General features: G+C 46.0%; 1 long non-coding RNA gene across 2 annotated transcripts; it reads left to right on the top strand.

Annotated features, from left to right (window-relative positions):
- The first annotated feature begins 206 nt into the window (after window positions 1–206).
- LOC138916988 (uncharacterized) lies at window positions 207–16,879 on the top strand. Of its 2 annotated transcripts, none has more exons than XR_011424288.1 (3): window positions 207–336; window positions 9,315–9,506; window positions 14,677–16,879. It is a non-coding gene; the product is annotated as an uncharacterized lncRNA (long non-coding RNA). The 2 variants fall into 2 exon arrangements; XR_011424289.1 differs by having other exon boundaries at window positions 14,673–16,879.
- The last annotated feature ends 3,674 nt before the right edge of the window (window positions 16,880–20,553 follow it).

The raw sequence follows: 20,553 nt of genomic DNA, 5'->3' as shown, positions 1-20,553 counted from the left end.
CAGGATGCTTTTCAATTCTGTCTGCATCTTTTCCTGGCTAAGTGCTGGGAATATTAAAATGTAATTTAACTGCTTGCCAGATTTTGTTTGCAAAATCAAAGAGCCCATTACATTTTAAAATGTGGTGTCTGGGGAAAAGGTCGCCCTCAGTCTCTGGAAGCTGAATTTAAGATGTTGAAATAGGGGGCTGGCCCTGTGGCCAAGTGGTTAAATTCGTGCGCTCCGCTGCAGGTGGCCCAGTGTTTCGTTGGTTCGAATCCTGGGTGTGGACATGGCACTGCTCATCAAACCTTGCTGAGGCAGCGTCGCACATGCCACATCTAGAAGGACTCACAGGTAAAATATACAACTATGTACCGGGGGGCTTTGGGGAGAAAAAGGAAAAATATAAAATCTTAAAAAAAAATGTTGAAATAGGTCTCAGAACCACCCTTTATTTTGATGGCAGTGGGAGGATTGCTCACAGGCCTCAGAACCAGTGCACATGCTACAGGTCCAATTTCTTGCGGCAGGTGCCAATCCCATCAGCAGGTGGTGGAGAGAGGTTTCTGCAGCGATATCAGCTAAGGCAGGAACCACCCCACACTTGAAGAGGTTTCTACCTCCCTTCTCTGCCAGAGGAGACTCTCAAAGTCAAAGAGAGTCTGACATCATGGTGGTGCGTGGAAATCGAAAACCAAGAAAGGGGGGTTAGCCCTGTGGCCGAATGGTTAAGTTCACATGCTCTGCTTCAGCATCCCAGGGCTTCACCAGTTCAGATCCTGGGAATGGATCTCATCAAGCCATGCTGAAGCAGCATCCACATAGCAGAAGCAGGAGGACCTACAACTAGAATATAAAGCCATGTACTAGGGGAATTTTGGGAGAAGAAGAACAAAAAATTGGCAACAAATATTAGCTCAGGGCCAATCATTAAAAAAATAAATGAACAACAACAACAACAACAAAAACAGAAAGGAGGACCCTACCCAGCATCAGAGAATAGAAGGTGAAAGATGAGTGAAGCTCTTCCTCAAGCTCCACATACCCAGGTGCATACCATTTGTTTAGTTGTGTCTTGAGGCATCTCAGGAATGTCAGGCTGCACTGGAGTGGCAGAGGTTCCCTTTCCTCTGTTTCCCGAGAAAGAGAGAAAAAATGGAAGGGTTAAGTTTGGTCTCTTCATTGTAGCACTTACACCCAGGCAAATAAAATGTTGAGGCCCTTCTATGTGTTTGGCACTGTGTTAGATGATGGGGATATGGAGGTAGATCAGAAAGATCTGGTTCCTGCCCTGATGGAGCTGACAAAGGGGAGGTAGGCACTAAACAATTACTCAAAATTATTATTTAATTACAAACTACCATAAACACAACAAAAGAAGATGTGAAAATATTTTGTTTTAGGGTAGGGGTGGGAGTGGTGGAGAACCAGAGGAGGCTTCTTGGAGGAAGTGACACTTAAACTGTGGATCCAAAGGGTGAATAGGAATTTCTAGGCAAAGGTGATGGTGGGTGTTCACAAGGAGCAGAGAGTTCCAGATAAGCAGAGACAGGAGCCTGTAGAACTGCCCTGAATCAGGAGGACTTGCACAGTTTAAGGAGTGGGCAGCAGCTTCCTCCCATGGCCCTACCTCTTAAGAGAAAACCAGGCATTTCTGCCACCTCTCTCCACACAGGTGTATGCCTCAAAGATCAGGCAAACCTCTCTCTTCCACTTTCCCTCTCCTATCAGTAGTCAGAGGGTCTGAATGGGATGAGATTTGAACAGCATCTCTAACCCAGTACCCCCACAATTGGCTTCGGTTGTATTCATAGCATTTATCACTATTTACATTATTTTAAGTGAAGGAAAAGCTTTCTGTTTACTGCAGGTGAAAAAGGTTCAAGTTGCTCCGAGTCATAGAGTTTGAGAGTTAAGGGGATTCTAGAAACACTATATAGTATACAGGCAGGAAGATGAACTTTGGTGTCAGCCCTGAATGCTAATCTTGAGTCTTCCCTTTCCCAGCTGCAAGCTTTCTGATCCTAATTTTGCCAGTTGTGAAAGGGGAGAAAACCAGTGATTTACAGTAATGTTGTAGAGATAAAAAATTACCTACCTAAAATACTTAACACAGGGAAGATGCTCAAAAAAGGATTCATTGTTTGTTGTTGTGTCATTATTATCATAACACCTTAGGCAAGTCCAGTTTGCTTAATTGAACACTAATTACGATGGGTCAGGAATTGTTCTGGGCACTATTCACATGCATCATCCCTGTTAATATAAGATCTAGATCCTAGACCCTGTCCCAGGCCAGTTTCTCTGCACTTTTAAAAGTTTCTTTAGAAGAAAATACACACTAGTCTCCCTGGTCTCCTTTAAGCTTCCCTTTCTCCCCCCTAACATCTACAAGCGTGGAAACAGGTCATGGTTTGCACATGTAAAAATCATTTGAGAAATCTGAGGCAGAGCTGATGTTTTTTTCTTTCTAACACAGTGGGAAGGATCATCTGTGTAGTCTGCCAGTTGAAGGTTTGTACTGGAGAAAATAAGCCAAGCTGGCTTCTAGAGATTTCCAGGTGTTGGAAGGGCCAGGTTTTACAATGCTTCCATGAGTCTGATGGTTACACATCCAGCCCTGCCATCAGCCCATCAATGACTAGAAACTAGTGGTCTTGAGCACTGGCTGCATATTAGACCCCGCTGGGGAGCTTTAAAAATTGCCAATGATTGGGCGTCACACCATGCCAATTAAATAAGAGACTCAGGGTGAGAACCAAGCTCAGCACCTGTGAAGAATTCCCTCGGTAATCCTAAAGTGACACCAGGGTCGATAACAACTGATTCAAATTAAGGATTCTGTCCTCATTGGGTCCACTGAATGAAGCTTTGTGAGAATATATACATACATATCAATATATATATTTGTGAGAATAATAGATATCAAAGATCTGTACATGCCAGACATTTCCCACACATTTTCTTACTTGAAGAATAATGCTCTGTGGTAGAAAGCATCTCCATTTGACAGATAAGGTAACAGAGGCAATAAAGGCTTCAGTTCCCTGCTTAAGATTACAGAAGTGGGGTTAGGTCTTGGATTCTAACTCATTCATTCATTCATTCAACAAACATTTGTTTAATGCTTACTACATGCTGGGCACTGTTTTAGGCACCATGATACAACAATGAGCAAGAGAGAATCTTCTCAGGGAGAGTGAGTTCCAGTGGTGAGGGCAAAGAGAGACACAACATAATGTCAAATAGTGATAAATGCTATAAACACAACCAAACCCAATTATGGGGGTAGATAGAAATGCAGTTGCTATTTTTGATAGGGAATTCACCAAAGGCCTCTCTGAAGTGACATTTAAATAGAGCCATGAATAGAAAAACAAGGGAGAAAGCCAAGCAAACGTCTGAGGAAAGAGCATTCCAGGATAAAGCTCTGGGGAGAGCAAAGGCCTCAAGGGCAGGGTGTTTGGTGCATTCAAGCAACAGCTGAGAAGAGAGCCGAGCTAACCCAGGAGGAAAAGGGAAGAGAAGTGGGTCAAGTGTCATGCCATGTGATTTGAGTTGTTTGTTCCTCCTCTGGTGATTACCCACTTCTACTGTTAGCAACTATATTTTGCTTTGTGGAGACCACTCCTCCCTCATCCCAGTGCTGTGGTTTGGTAGTATTAACCCCCAATTCCAACTCTAAACCTGGTCTCTGCTTAGTTGAAGACTAACGTGGTATCTCAATCACGATCTTGGTTCAAAGATGGGCATAAGACTCAATCTGAGCCTCAGAGGTGAGAGGAGATATCTGATATAATTTCTTAGCTAGTAATGTTCTCTCCTTCCTAGAAGGACCTACCAAAAGAGGGAGCTGTACAGATATGATGACATAGCTGCCATGGCTATTTTGCTATTGCAGGAGTGCCCACCTGGAGAAGTTGGAGGACTACCATGTAGAGCCTAGAGATTATGCCAACACCAAGTAAAGCAGAACAGAGAGCCAGAATGAAAGCAGAGCCTTGATTTTGACACCTGAATGGTTAGATCAACCCACACCTATAACGCTTGCTGCTGCCAGACTTTGCAGTTACATAAAACAAAATCTCTTCATTGTCTATACCCACTGAGTTGGGTTTTCTGTCCCTTTGTATAAGTAGTTGTAAGTAAGAATTACTATAAGTATTTTTCTTTCCTTGATAAAAGGGAAGGCAAACTCTTAGCCATTTTTCTGTCAAATCTTGAGTTACAGGTCTTCAAGAAATGTTTGAGGGGATCAATGAGCCTCTGAGGCTGCCTTCATTCCCTCCTAATTATCCCCCATCAGCAGCCATGCTATAGCCCTGCTCCATGATTGCTGCTTCTTCCTCTCCCTCGCTCACAGGCCCCACAATGAAGAGATGCAAAGTTGGGCCCACACTTCATTATTGTGAAATACCACTTTAGACCTTAGACCATACCATGTTTGGTGGGCTCTAAATGTTTTGTATTTGTCTTCATGAGAATTCATAGCATTTCTTGGATCTGTGGCTTGAAGTCTTCTATGACTTTTGGAAATTTCCAGCCATAATTGTTTCAGATATTGCTTTAGCTCCGTTCTCTTCCTCCTGTCCTTCTGAAACGTTGATTACATGTGTAATACTGGGTATTGTCAGCATTTCCTATATGTCTCATATACACTTCTTTTTGTATATTTCATTCTCTTTTTTCATTCATGCTTATTATTTTAAGTCTCCAAGTTTGTGGTAATTTGCTACAGCAGCCTTAGGAAATGAATACCCTCATTCTCAGTCGTCCAATCCTGGCATAACCAACCCACAATCCCCTGTTGTAAATTCCCTCTGTTTGAAATACCTGGTAATGTTTCTCTTTCTCCACTGAAACACAAAATGATATAACACCCCCCCACACTCTAAACTCTCAGAACATTGTATTTTGATCCCAAGGGGAATTAGTGAACAGTTCATGTGTAGTTGACACCAATGCATATTTTTTCACCTGTCATACTTAAAACTTGCTAAATGCTAAATATTTTGTGCAATTCGTCCTTATCATTTCACTTAATATTACATCTTGGAAATCTTCCTGTATTGGGCCAACCGTGTTATTTTACAGCTGAATACTTTTATCAATTGAATATACTGTAATTCAATTAAATGGTCCCTGAAGGATCGTTTTGCTGTTTTCATTTCTAAAAACACTTACTAAAAAAAATTCCTGCACTAAACTCATATGTAAATCTGAGAGGACTTTTTGTGAGATATCAGTAACATAAGTACCTAGCTTTTGGATTCCTAGATCCAAGGGACTATGTGACTGAAATTCTAATACATACTACCAACTCTAACTTCTTCTATAAGTGTACCTATCAAAGGGCTATCACCAGAGAATGCTTCATGATATAATAATCTTTGGAGAATTATGCCTTTTATGATCCAACTGGCCTAAAAGAACAGCCATCAAGGCAATCATCACTCCTAGTGTTTCTTCACTGGTGAGGCATCTAGATTTCTGGGAGTGATGAGATCAAACACAACAAGGAAACCATTGAAGCTAAGCAGCATAGTCAACAATAGTTCTGGGAAATGGGAGTGGTCTCAAGGAACAAAATAACTGAACTCACCTGTAGGCAAGTCAGAGGAAGCTCTGCTCAATTACTCAAGAAAACTCTGTCATCTGTGCAAGGAAAGAAGACATAAGATGGGTGAACCATATCATTGCACTGAAAGAATGTGCAATAAAGCTGGAAATTAAATTGATACTGAAGGAGCTTTTTGATACTTGTATCATTCAGGGTGCATGCAGGAAACAGAAACTACTATAAGTATCTCCACTAGAAAGGGCTTCACTATAGGAAATTAGACGTCCACAGAATTATTGCAAGGGCTAGCAGAATGGAGTTTGGTGTCTGCTGCTAGGCTCAGGCTCAGGGTCAGGCCTCAGCAGATGTAGTCCAGGGATGGGGGAACCGCAGGAAATTCTGGCTGATGTCTCAGTGCCCCTGACCATGAGGCTGGTGACTAGGCAGTGCAAATTGCCTTTTGGCCACTGGAAAAACTGATGCCTGCCAGGGCCTGGAGTTGCTACTAATGCAGGAAAATAAATATACGAAATGTCCCTGCTGCCCTTCACTACCCCTTCTGCCTTTCAAATCTCATGCAACTGCATTACATTGATGGAACTTAAATCAATTCTAGAACCGTGGCATCAAGGGAGTTTTGGAAACGTTTTTTTCAGCCCTCTCAAATATGGGAAGTACTGCAACACAAGAAAGAATGTACAAGGGGATGGAAATGGGTGTTGAGTGTAAATAGATGACATTTGGTGAAGTCCCCAAGCAGGAATTTCATTGAGCAATACTTGTGCATGTGACAATCAGGGAGTCATGTAATGCTTATGAGTACTTTAGGAATGCTTTGTTAGTGAAAATCACATACTTGCTTGTCCAGTATCCTTCCTCCATTTGTATATAAATACACTCTTCTCTGGGATCACGGACTACTGTCAATCTCCCATCCCCTCCCTTAGCCTATGCTGTGGCCACCTTGTTTAATTAACTCTATCACTTTCTCCACCCATCCTTCCCTCCCTTCTTCCCTTCCCCCCACTCTCTGTCTCTGTCTCTGTATCTCTCATTATTTTTTGGTTCTGGTTCTTCCTGAAGTTCTATTTTCCCTCAATTTTATATGTCATTCCATAGCCTTTAAAAATATGTCTTTGGCTTATGTTAACAAAAGGCAGTTTCTGTTTCTAGCAACCAGGTAGCCACTGGTAAGAATTTCTATCTCCTTCTTACCTATCAAAAGTCAAGCAAGGGGGCCAGCCCCGTGGCTGAGTGGTTAAGTTAGCATGCTCCGCTGCAAGTGGCCCAGTGTTTCATCAGTTCGGATCCTGGGCGCGGACATGGAGCCGCTCATCCAGCCACATTGAGGTGGCATCCCACATGCCACAACTGGAAGGACCCACAACTAAGAATATACAACTATGTACCAGGGGCTTTGGGGAGAAAAAGGAAAAAATAAAATCTTTAAAAAAAAAAAAGTCAAGCAGGTTGTGAGATATATGTCCTGGGTTTTCCAGAGGAGTTCTAATGGCATGTGATCTTATTCTCTTCAAATAAAAATGATTGTTAGATTTTTAAATAGTTTGCTTTGTTTATACCTCATAAAATTTTTTCCAAAAATGATACCATAAATCAGAAAATATGGCCTCCTGAGCTTCATGTCACTTCAGACATATGAATAGGTAAGGCATAGGTATGCAGGACCACAAGCTAGGCAGCTGATGACCGTTTCAGCTGCTGAAGGCCCAGGCAGGGAAGAGAAATTTGATGAAGCAGCACTCTCAAGAAACATTAATAATCCAATGAAGATCTGCTATTAGCCAGAATCTGGAAATGAGCTATAGTAGAAGTAGCTCCTGCCTTCTACGCTTTCTGTAATTTCTTTCCAGGCCTTCTTAGGAGAGACAGGCTTATGCCTATAACATCTTCTGACCCTCTGAGAAATGACAATAATGCAACAACAAAGTCCCAGATCCATTGATATTTCCACATTCATAACATTTATTTTTCAGAGCTGCTAGGAGTTACCAAATATGAGATAAAGCCTCTGGACAAAATGGCACTAGAAAACCTCTTTGCCCTTCCTGATTATGTGCTGATAGTAGGGGACCTGTGGATGGCCACTTTCTCACTGTGCTAACATGTTCTTCCCTCTGTGTGAGCGCATTCCTGATGTCTCCCTGTGATTCCAAATTTCCTCCTCTTACAAGAACCCCAGTCAGACAGGATTAGGGCCCCACCTTAATGGCCTCATGTAACTTAATCACCACTTTAAAGTCCTTGTCTCCAAATACAATCACCTTCCGAGGTGCTAAGTGTTAGGGCTTCAACATATGAATTTTGGGAGGATACAATTAAGCCCATAATGGTAACAAGGATTCAAAGAAGCCCAACTTTTGGTACAACTTACTTAAGGTCTCTGAACCTCAGTTTATTCACCTGTGAAGTGGGTATAGAAGAACACAACTCCTGGGGCTATTGGGAGTATGAAAAGGGATGAGCCGTGTAGAATGTCTAGCCTGTGCCTGGGACATGTGAAGTGTGTGTGCATTAAAGCCTTATGCCCCTGAGTCAGGCAGTCATTTTGGTCACCGTTTAACTCAGCTGCTGGGATGCTCATTCAACAGCACCATCTTCCTCTGATTTTACCTTCTTGATCATGAAGCCTAAGTTGTTACCCAAAGCCAGTGCATTTCAGAGCCAGGATTTCCATCGAGGCCTGTGTGATTCCAGGCTCATGCTGCCTGTCTGCGTGGATGGGGGCTGAAGGGGTAGGGGAGATGCTAAACTGATGAGGAGAAGTTACCTGCAGGCCCTGAGCTTCTTTGGATACAACCTGCCCCTAGAACTTAAAAGCCTCCCCATATTTTCATCTGTATCCCACACCTCTACTGGGTCCTAGAGGAGAGGGCAGTAGATACTGAGCTTCTCAAATCCAGGACTGTTTTCAGTACCAAGCCAAGGGTGGAGTCAGCTGTGGAACTCAGCAGTTTGCCTTAAGCCCCTGTGCCTCACCACCATCGTACAAGCTTCTGAGTTTCATAGGACTTGCAGGAGCACAGGTATAGAGTATCAAGAGCCAAGACTCCGAACACAGAGAGCCTGCATTTTACTCAGCCTTATTGATGAATTCATTTATCAGTTACATATTGGTTTTAGCCTCTCTCTGGTGCCTCAGTTTCCTCATTTGAAAGAAATAATACCTACCTCATGGGGGATTTGTAAGGATTCAAAGAGTTAATATTTAGAAAGCACTTAGAAGATTGCCTGGAATATAGGAAGCACTATATAATTGTTAGCTATTAATAATAAAAATAACTTTATTTGCAATATTATTATACTCACTCCGTATGAATTCTCGCCCCATACGAATTGTGGGCTTCTGGAGGAGAAGGTTAGCATGCCTGAGGCAAAGTCATCCATTCCGTTCAAAGCCAGAGAACAAGCGGGAAAGGAAAATGACCCAGGATCGGACATCCGCAGGCCTGGTGGACAGGCTGTGCCAGAGAGCGAGGCAGGGTGGAATCCCAATGATCCTGAGGATGGAGGAAAGGGAGGATATTTTCGGGGTCTGCTTCTGAAAGCCATGAAAAGAGTAAGCCGGCCACCCATTAAATGGCCTAAATTCAGACAGGTCCAATAGGGCCCTGAGGAAAGCCACGCCGCCCCTTCCCCCCTCCCCACCACACACACACACTTTGTTCCAGAGGCCGCAGGACTGCCTCAGGTGATACACAAACTGGGACCTGGAGGCCCGGGGCAGTACAGTGATCCTGAATCCATATTTCAGATCTCAGAAGTGCTCCAGACACCCGTGGGAAACTCCAGAAGTTGGCGATCGGTCCTGCTACCAGTCCTGCACAGCTACGAGTGGCTGCACGGAGGATGCTCCATAACCGGCCTGAAGCTGAGGATGCAAAGGAAGACAAGAAGATGAAAAGGCAGGGCGCCCTGCTCTCTGTGGCCCGCCAGTCTCCTCAAGGTATCCTGAGGGAGAGGGGTCATATGCCATGGGTGAGTAACCCCGGCCCCCACCGAGGGGCCAGGAGGCCACCCACAATGTCGGGGGCTAATCGATGTGCGGACTGCCAACAGGAAGGGCTTTGGTGGCAGGATTGTCCGAACCGTCCCCAGGGAGGGAAGGGATCAAAGAAGACCGAGTCGTGGCAGTTTCCCTTGACCACAGATGAGACGTGATGGGGCTGAGGGACACCCCCCTCCCCCGGTTGGCTCCAGGAGGCCCCGGTGACCTCGGCAGGAAGGAGGAGAGCAGGCTGAATCTTTGCTCCCTAGTGGAGCCGTGTTCTTGGTGTGGAATGCCCACAAGGGAAAGCTTTCTGAAGGAAAGTGTGAACTGAAGGAGGTCTCAGGAAAGGGAGAGATCGGAAGATTTCTGGAGCCCTGGACCTGTGAACCAGGGTCCAAACTGCTGAAGGATTCCTCACTGTGTGTACCAGAATGCCCCGTTCCCCACCCCCTTCTAGCGAGGGACATGCTCTGTAAGTTGGGGCCTCCACAGGCCGGGAACAGGAGAAAACCGAGATCCAAGCGCCACAAAGTGGGGGAGGTGAGCTGATGGCCCTCTTGCAGGATACAGCAGCCCCTGAGAAGGGAGAGAGTCCCCTACATGTTTCAAGCAGGGCTAACTCGGAACTATGGGCCCAAGGACAGGTGGAGTGAGTAGCCGGTGCCACGCCAGGAAAGGTAAAACGGAAGCAGGTAGGTGGCTGGCCCCAGGTAAAACATATACCCCTTGAAGCCAGAAGCCATAAAGAGGAAGCTTTCCCGGAATCAGTAAGTTTTCAGAACAGGGGAATCTAGATTTGCTCGAGACCTTAGTGCTCTCAATGCTGTGCGCTCCTGGGGCTATAATAGTAAACGTCTTCCCTTCGTTTCTGGCACAGAGCGCCTAAAACTCCTGTGATTGCCCATATGAGAGCCACATGGCACATCTTTGGTTAGGAGAATTACTTTAGGGCTCAGTTCCTGAAACGAGTCCAGAGCCAGAAAGGTGAAGTGGTTTGTCTGGTGTTATTCCTAACAAGCCCCTTTCAACGCCACCTGAACTGGTGTTAACGAGGTGAGTGTTGGAGAAGCCCTAAGGGTGGGGGCTGGGTGCCCGGGAAACCAACGGTGTGATTCGATTCGGGCCCTGGAAGTTTCAGGCCCGTCCCCGCCCCCACCCCTGGGGTGGGGGAGGGGGCAAGAGGGGCTGAAGATCGCGCTGAGTAGCCAACGGCCAATGACCGTAATTGACTATGCCCAGGCGATGGAGTCTCCGTTAGACTGCGAAAGGACGGTGTTCAGACAGCTGCTGCGTTGGCGAACACGTGGAGGTTCGGGTAGAGTGGCACACCCAGAGAGGCCCCGGGAGCTCCTCCTCCCTGCCACACATGTTTTGCTCTATGCACCTCTTCCATGTGGCTGTTCAGAAGTGAGAGGTTCTCCTGAGTTGTGTGAGCCGCTCTATCAGAGCCCTCAAACCCAAGGAGGGGGTGGTGGGAACCTGCAGTCTTGCGGCCGGTTTGTCAGGAGCACAGGTCACGACCCGAACTTGCAATTGGCATCGAAAATGGGGGCGGGGAGAAGGGTAATCCTGCGGGGTGTGATTCTATCCCCAGGAGGATAGAGTCAGATGTGAGTTAAGTATGTTCAACTTCTTGACCAGTAAGGGATATAATGTGTCTAAAGGGATGGCTGTGTTTTTTCTTCTTTGGATTCTTTACATTGGACGCATGGCTACCAGCCTCTCTGATAAACTACGGCGACCAGAAACGCACGCTTTTGAATGGGGCAAGCTGGACACCGTGGTGAAAGTTTAGCCCCCATGCTTCAGAGCAGTAGCTGCCACCTGCTTGTTAATCAAGAAAGCCAAAAAATTGGCTATGGGCCTACCTATGAGGGTTTGGACCCCTACATCAATTCTCTAGTCTACCAGTTACTGAGGACACCTCCAGCTATCCCAAAATACAATACTGCACTATCAAGATATGATGCTAGATTCCCCTCAGATTTCTTTAACTTCCTGTCATATCTTAAACCCTGCTGCCCTTCTCCTTGATTCCAATGGGTCTTTAAGCCATGCTTGCCCAGAAGTGACCTCCAGTCACAGAGGTCTCCAGAGTGAATCATGGACGTTAAACATGGGCCAGAGATGCTTAAACTGTTAGAAGTGTTACAGGTCCCCAAGAAAGTAGCTGGGATCCATGGTAAAGCCCTTCAAAGGACATAACGTGGCAGCTGCAGCTGCAAAAATGGCCGCTCCATCAGGAGAGCTTCTCTAGTTACCATTAATTTCCACACTGCCCTTTTGTGAACTGACACCTTCTGTGAACTTACTACAGATGAAGTGAGGGAAGCTACTATACAGCATTATCAGTGGTCCCCAATAGTCAAGGGCTGGATGACAAACAAACGGGGGAAGGTTTATGTCCCCAAATAGCTTCAGTGTGCTCATGCCAACTTAACTCGCAAGGATTCAACCCACTTTGATTTTGGTAACACCGTGACCTCACAGAGACCACCTCTGACCTCACAGAGGCCCCTTGTGCCCTCACTGACAGACAGATTTTCAGCTGACCTAACGGAGACGTCCCCTGACACTTTAGACACTCCCCTTGACCACACAGAGACATCCCATGCCCACACAGAGACTTGTCTGACCACCCAGAGACCTCCACTGACCTCATAGTGAACCCCTCTTCCCTCAAAGTGAGGTCTCCTGATTTCACAGAGAACTCCCTGAACACACAAAGAACTCCCATGACCTCCAAGAAACCTCTAGTGACATTATAGAGACCCCCCTCTGAAATCCCCGAGACCTGATATCACAGAGGCCAACCATTACCTCAACAAGACCCCCTACAACACAGTGAGAACTCCACTAATTTCATGGAAACCTCAAGTGACTCTCACCAGATCTAGGACCTCAGGGAAATGAAGAGAGGATGGTGGGTGCACCCGCCCCTCCCCAACTGACTGACAAATCCCATGGGTCTTATTGACTGTTAGCACTCTGGAAGCCCCGCTCCATGGAGGGAAAAACCTTCTTTCTATCTACGCATGGACAGCAAAGGTGACTGGCCTCAGAAAGGCCCTTGGGCTTGCTGAGGGACAGGTCCTTGTGGCACTGAAAGTGTGGGGGAGCCCACTGGTGGTGGCCGGGTGCAGCTGCTGGTGAACTGGGATTCACAACTTCTACAACTGTCTCTCACATCCACTTCTCCCCTTCTGCTCAGGTCCCACTCCCATCCTTTGAAAATAGCTTTCTGCCCCTCTTTGCCCATCAGGAGCCAGGGGGCAGGGCAAGCCTATCCCTCCCGCATGCTGATCATCCGGGGCCTCCTTTATTGTTTGACAGAACAAGGCCTCCCATCAGGAAGGAACTTTTCAACACAGGGAGCAGTAAAGGTTTGACAAGTCAACAGGGCTCAGGAATGCTAACCAAAGGAGTTTGGCCACACTAGGCATGCCACGCCCCCAGCGGAAATAGTGGGGAAATTGGCAGGCCTGCCCTTCCAGGGGCAGGCACCTGCCTTCACTCTGGAGTCACTAAAGCCATGCCCTCCTGCTGCCCAGAGCTCTACTCTTGAGAGAAATCCATGACTAAGCTCCAAGGCAGGCCTTCCCCTGGCCATCTCCCTGGGTGCACTGTGGCAGGGCACAGGGAGAGGTGTATCCTCCGGAGGAGCCTGCTTTGTCTGAAGGAGACCGGCCACTCCAGCTTCCTGGGATGAGTCTCTGTCCGGGGTCTAGGATGGGGAAAAGGGTCCTGAGACCTGAAAGTACCCTGGCAGTTGTCATCAGCCTGGTTGGAGCAGGAGGCTGCCAGGCAGCTAGTGTGCCCAAACTGTGTCTCAGCCCCTCCACATTCGGGCCCCCCCCAGCCCAGGCCGGGCTCCCAAGGGAGGATGATGAACTTGGCAGCAGCCGGTGCAAGGGCACCAGCAGTGGGGGTGGTGTCCCACAGCCTCCTGGGATGCATTGGGTAGGGTGGCGTCCCCTGTGGTGTGGCATGTGGGGTGGGCTAACTCTGGTCACCTATGGGGCAGGGATCCACCTCAGCTCAACAGATGCAAATACAACAAATGACACTTGGAGAGGAGCTCAGGGATCTTCATGCCCCTGCCTCAGGGTAATTCCTCTTGCCCAACAACTCCTATCAGACCCAATCCCAACATGCCCAGGTCCAGATTTGAGACCACAGTGGTGAACTTGGAACCTACTTCTTACTTCCCTGTCCAGCCTACTGCGGTGGTGTTCTTAGTGGTTGGGGAAATGGCACTGGCGGTGGCTGCAGTGGTAAAGGCCATGGTGGCAGCTGCTTCCCAGACATCTGGCATCTTGGGGACCCGAGGAGTGCATCGTTGGTGTACCCACACCCTCCCCAGCCCCCAATCTCTCCCATCTGTCCTAGTGACTCCCACCACTGCGGGAGCCCTGCTTTCCTCACTTACAGCCATCTCTTTGACTGCACTTGTTTAAATTACATGACCTTGAAACCTCCCTCCATAAGCTATTCAGATCAAAATCCTCCCTGGAACCTTCTGAGTTGGCTGAGAACAGAGCAGCAAAGTCCACAACATTCTCCGAAGTTAGAGGCAAGATTTTCATCTTGAACTTCCTGGGCACACCCCTGGGCTCCTAAGCAGGCTTCATCTGACCTTAATTATGGATTTCAGGCCATCCCCTTCTGTCTTTTTGAATCTGGTCTGCCTACCAGTATTTCATTTTCTGGAGAATATCTTGGGTATTTTTCAGGTGAAACTTCAGTGTTTCCTCATGGCTTTGCTGCCTCAGTTGGTCCAACAGCTTATAGAGGTGGGCCTCCTGGGCCCACGTGACTTCACATATGTTAAGTCACTGTGAACCTGTGAGTGAAAACATCTCACACTACTTCTGTTCAATGGGTTCCTCCCCAATGTGAGATTTCTGCTTATTGGAGGAGATAAGAGGCACTTAAAAGACTGCCCACAGACGTTCCTTTGTTCTCTTCTCTATGTATGAATTCTAGGCTAATCAGTCAGTCATAGTTCCTGGTTAAAAACCTTCCCCATGTAAGTTACATATGCACGGTGTGTTACTCTCTTGCATGCATTGAGATTTCTTCCTCTTTTGTTTGTTTGTTTTTTTTTTGTTTGTTTTTGAGGAAGATTAGCCCCGAGCTAACATCTGCTGCCAATCCTCTTTTTGCTAAGGAAGACTGGCCTTGAGCTAACATCTGTGTCCATCTTCCTCTACTTTATATGTGGGACGTCTGCCACAGAATGGCCTGCCAAGTGGTCCCATGTCTGCACTGGGGATCCAAACTGGTGAAGCCGGGACCACTGAAGTGGAACGTGTGAACTTAATTGTTGTGCCACTGGACCAGCCCAGAGATTTCTTCTTTATAACACCTCAACTGTACAGTTGGTTAATTTTGTAACTTCATTGTGTTTCATAGACTAGGTATTTGAGCCATGTTTATACAATTGTCCTTTTATAAGAACTCAGGTTATAGCTCTGAGCTCAGGTCAATATCTTTCCTAAATTAAAAGTATGCAAAACTTTCTGCTGGGATGGCACTTACTCCCAACTCAAATTATAGTCCCGCTATTGTGCTTTACTAGTAATCATCCCATTCCCAGGCCTCTAATGTAGGGGACCAGGGTTCAACCCAAGAAGCTTACCATCACTGTGCAGTTAGATGGATCCTTCCTGCAGATATCTGGTATAGGTACCATTTCTTGGTTTCAAAGGTTACTTCTCCTGCCTAAAGTAAATTAAAAAATAAATATCTCAAGAGGCATTAGGGAACCAAAGTGTTGTACAGCATGCAAGGCAAATATTGACCCTTACACAGGGCAAGAATGTGAACTGGAGCAATGCACTAGTGTCTAGAAACATGTTTTAGGGCACTGTCAATTACAAAATGTTTTCAAGATTGAAGAGAAAACTAAGACGGATTTTGGTAAGGTTATGAGAGAAGAAATCATCAAGGGGAAGGGATGAGGGCAAAGTTCACAATATGAAACTTTCGATCCAAAGAGGACATAAACTATAAATAAAAGACATTGATAAATGCTAGGAATAATGACAACATTGAGAATTTTTCCCCACTGGATTCCCATACTTTCCTGAAAAGACCATGGACTTAAGGAAATCTGTAGTTGGCATTACCAAGGTCCTGATCCCGCACTGACTAGGCTTCTCCTCATAGTGAACACACATGCCTAGAGCTTACCCAGCCTCAGGCCTTGTGGGAATCCCCTTTCTTCCCTCCACAACTCCTCTCCTTGCTCCAATGGGAAATTGTGTCTTATTTGCAGAGCTGCCACCCTGTTCATGGGAAAAAGCCACTTGAATTTTGAACTGTGTTTTAAGAACCATACATATTCCTCAAGTCAAGGACAGGATCTCAATGAACAACTAAGTGGGCATTGAAGAAAACCTTGTAAGTCCTTGAGCAGAGCAGGAGGAACACCGTGACACCAAGCCGAGAGCTTTGAGGAACTCGTGGATGTGCACGAGCAAGCTCACAGAGTAAAGATTCCCAGTGTTTTCAACAAACGAAGAATTAAATGTTTCTAGTTAATCCAGAATAACCTAAATTTATGTTGCCTGGTGTTTTTTTCTACTGTGGCCTCAAACTTTGGGCTTACTGCTTAGAACAGAATAATTACTTAGGAACTGTTTAATCTTATTTTTTTAGTTATTAAAAAAAAATCCATTGAGTTTTCAGCACTGTTCCGGGTGCTGGCAATAGAGCAGCAACAAAGACATAAAATTGTGGTCAAGAAGACTATATTCTAGTGAAGGAGCAAACTACATGTCATTAAATCAATAAACAGAATTACCTTCTCGTAGTTGTGTTATGAAAGAATAAAAATGAGAGCTGAGGGGAGCATGATATGTGGAAACTTCTCTGGATACTTGTTGAGTAAATAAATCCTTATTGACACACTCAACAACAGAGAGAAGATGAATGATGTTCTCCAGCATCACTTCTCTGTATAGCTTCCGCCGGGATGCGCCCACCAAGGCCTATTCTTCCTGGGTGAAGCCCAGAACCACATCCATGAAGGTCGCTGATTCCTAAAACATTGTGGACATTCTGGTTCAGACAGGGACATCTCTACCAGGGTCCAGGGGCAGAAGTTGACATGATAGAGTTGGGGAAATGAGGCTGTAGGTATAGAAAGCTCAAGTCCTCTTTGGGGTTCTAGCCAAACGCTTCCCTGTGCTGATCTGGCATGTGTTATTCTTGCATAACCACAAACGTGTATACAGTCTGTACACAGCCTTAATACATACTAGCTTCATTATAAAGGAATATCACATGATGTGCAATGTGAAATAAACTGGACATTTCCCAAAAATATGGTAAATCTCATTTACAGACTGGCGCGTTTTATACAGTTTATTGGTTGTCAATTTAAGAATACATAACTAGACTCTCCTCACCAATTTAAAGTAAATCACAGACTCATCACATAGCAGGCAATATCAATTGCCTGTGACATATAACTGTGATTATGTGTAAACATTTCCCCTATAGGAACCTTACCTTTCTCCTTTGTGAAATGGTTTAACAACCTCTTACAAATGTTGACCGAGCCAATGAGCTAATTTGCAAAGCACTTCTTTTGCATCAAACACTCAATACACATAAGTAATAAGTATGTTATTTGAATGAAGCCATGCTGACCATTCTGCAGAATGGAACAGATTTAGAGAACACGGATCGGCAGGTGCAGCCTCTGTCTCTTATCTGTACACATTCCCTATGTTCACTACAAGGTAGAAGAACAGATGGTCCAGAAACACAACCCAAGGTTCCCTGATACTTCTATACAGAAGGATGGCCCTAGCCTGCCCCACCTACAGTGAGGTTTCCATTGTCAATTTTCTCTGGGACCTCCAAGCATCTGTTATCATTTAGTTTAGTCCTATGCATCTGATAACAGGTAACAGAAGCCTCTCAATTGTATATGGTCACTCCAGGAGACCCCAAATGGCCACAGAACCCTCCACCCCATCCCCCACCCTGCCCCTCATCCCCTGCCTGCTGAGCTGTGCTCACCCCACCCCAGCTCTGACCCCCCCAAAGTGAGTCCGCCCCACCTGAAGAGTCCACAGCTGCCCCATAGAGACAGCAGCCGAGCCTGAGACCAAGTCTGAGAAGTCTGAGCGTGACAGTGGTGCCTGCCATAAGACTTAGATGCCTGTGGCGTCAGGAACGCCCCCTTCACGCCTCAGCCAGGCTGAAGGCCCCACCCCAAAGATTCAGGGCAAGAGCAAATTGCAGCAGCAGACCCGCTGCTCCATGGCCTGAGGGCTGAAAGGAGTTGCAGTCACTGCTGCTTATAGTGCTTAGGAAAGCACTGGTGTATCAACCCTTTCCTCCATCATGCCCGTCGCCACGCACATCACGCTGTGCGTTCCTCCACGCCCCTCCCCTCACACCCCTCCCCACGCCCACCACGCTCTGCGCTCCTTCACGGCCCTCCCCTTCCTCCTTCACGATCCTCCCCTTCCTCCCGGCATCCTCCACGCTCTGACCCTGCAGCCATGCTGCCGGGCTAAAGCAGGTTTAATTAATGGTGCCTGAGGCCGGCTCCTGAGGGCTCCTGAGGCAGCTTGAAACCCAGCAAAAGCTCCCTGGCTGATAAAAGTTCAGTGGCTAAAATGGAAATACTGGGACCCGGGTAGGTGGAACTTGCATTTTCAAAGCCACCTTTCCCTCCATCCCCTCCATCTGGTCGGGCTGCTGGAACCCTCACAGTGGAGAACTCCCGGCTGAGGGGTCTACACTTTGGTCATGCCTCATAGACAAACAGCCCCAGCCATAGTATTAAAAGGAGGAAACATCACAGCGGACAGCTGTAATTCCTGCACTGTAGACAGGAAACGCAGAAGCCCAGTAAGTGACCCCCTAAGCCCCTTCTCTGAGGCCCCACTCAGTGGGTCCACAGGACCTCCTTACCCACCATGGGCCTCTTGGCCTAGTTAACACAGGCAACAGGACCAGAAGTTCCCAGTGTTTTTTCCCAAAATGTTAGTGTGGTTTTATCTAGGTCACTGTATTTTGGGGTCTCTTTGTTAGAACAGCTTAACCTACACCTTAGCTAATATACCCTTCCCCAGGTCATCTGACTGATAAATCAGATGGAACTCTTCATTGTTATACAACATTGACCGTGTTCCAGATGCTTGTCGCTTTCAATTTCACTGTTAGGTAGTACTTATTAGAAGTTTTTGGGTGAAAAGTAAAATTCACAGAGCCCAGCGTATGAAGAGTGTGCTGTTAAACGATTCCTCCAGAATCTCCAGATGTTCTTTTTGGATTAAGACAGGCCATCAGAGAATTGCACACCTGGGCTGTCTTGATCTGGTTCCTTGGAGAATTGCTCTGTGGATCTGAGCCTTGGCCCCACGCCATCGGCCCACACTGAGGAGTGCCGCAAACAACCCCGTGAGCCCCACTGCTTCCTTGCCTGGAGGATGTGACTGAGGATGTGGTTTGCTGCCCTTTGTGTGGACCCAAGAAAGAAGTTTCTTTCAGACCTTGTACCAGGAATAATCGTGCTTCTCCTGAGCAACTGGCTTGTTTTGTTTTTGTGAACACTCTAAATTGTGTAACTGTCTGTGTCTTTCAAAGCCATCTAAAATCCCTTGGGAACAAGACAGGGTATAAAATAAAGCTATTCAGAGTTTAGACCAAGCTCCCTATTTAACACATTATATTCCTTTTGGAAAAGTCGCTTCATTTGGCTGACTTTCTTTGCTTGTAAGTTAGAGATAATGAGTTCTTCCTGTGAACACAGTGTAAATTAATATTTTTAAAGCACTCAGAGTTCCCTCAATGCAAGTCATTATGGAAACTAACACTAATATTTAATTTCTTTAAATCTCTGCTATTTTGTAATTCCCTCTCTTTTTATGTATTCTTGAACTTTGCTTGCTCATTCATTTACTTGGCACATTTGAGGATGTAACAGTGCACCAAACACCCTGGAAGGATGCACATTAAAAAGTCTGGATTGCGCTTTCCAGTAGCATGAAGAGTTGAGGGTGTGTTTTCCACTAAATTAGAGATTTAAATAATAAGAAAAACAATAAATGAATAAGTAAATAAATATCTTACTTATAAAATTCTGTGGTTGCAGTGAAGAAAAGAAATAGGGAACAGTGGGAAAGGATGATAGTTCTTGAGGTGGAGATGGAAGGTGCCTGTAAGAAGACAACTTTCAAGCAACGCCCTGGAGAATAAAAAGGAACAACTGTGCTAAGAGCTGAGGAAATAAGTCTTAAGGCATGAGAGGGTTTGGCAGGGTGATGGATCTGAAAGCAGACAGTGGCATGACAGTAAACAAGGACAAAGGAGGAGTTTGGAGAGAAGGTCAGGGACCAGGCCATTTAGGGCCTTAAAGGCCAGAGCATGGGGCCTGTATGTTCTCTTACCTTCCATAGGATGCCTCTTGAAGCACTTTATGGGCCAGAGTGACGTGGTATGAGTGAGGCTTTAAGGAGATAATATTGTTTGTATCTCTAGTGTGAGATAATCTCACGTAATAAGGGAAATGTTGAGGCGAGGTAAGCACTGAGGGTAGGATAGGGGAACACAGAGGAGGCGTCCTCTGGGAATTCTCAATTTGGTTGTTGAGCAAGACTTCCTGAAGTATATGGTGGCTGAGCTGAGATGTGGAGAAATGAGTAAGAGTTCGCCAAGGGAAGGGAAGTAAGGGTGAACTAGACAGTGAGCTACATGACTGAATGTACAGTGATATGTGACAGCACGGTAAGGATGCTGTTGTATTTAAGCATCAAGTAAAACAGAGTATGAGGGGAGATGAAGCTGGAGAGGAGGCTAAAGATTGGACCATGGAGAAGCTTGAGTGTCTAATACTTTCTTCCCCATTCCATGGCTGGCAGGTGGGAGGGAGCTGGGTCCCATCTCCTAACATTTTTATGAGAATTAATTGCGAAAATAATTGCTGCAACCTCTTAAATAAAAGCTTACTTTCTTTGAAATAAGACCCCTTGGAGTA

This window comes from Equus caballus, chromosome 13 (genome assembly GCF_041296265.1).
Source record: "Equus caballus isolate H_3958 breed thoroughbred chromosome 13, TB-T2T, whole genome shotgun sequence".
Classification (NCBI taxonomy): Eukaryota; Metazoa; Chordata; class Mammalia; order Perissodactyla; family Equidae; genus Equus; species Equus caballus.
This window is presented reverse-complemented; position numbering and strand designations above follow the sequence as displayed.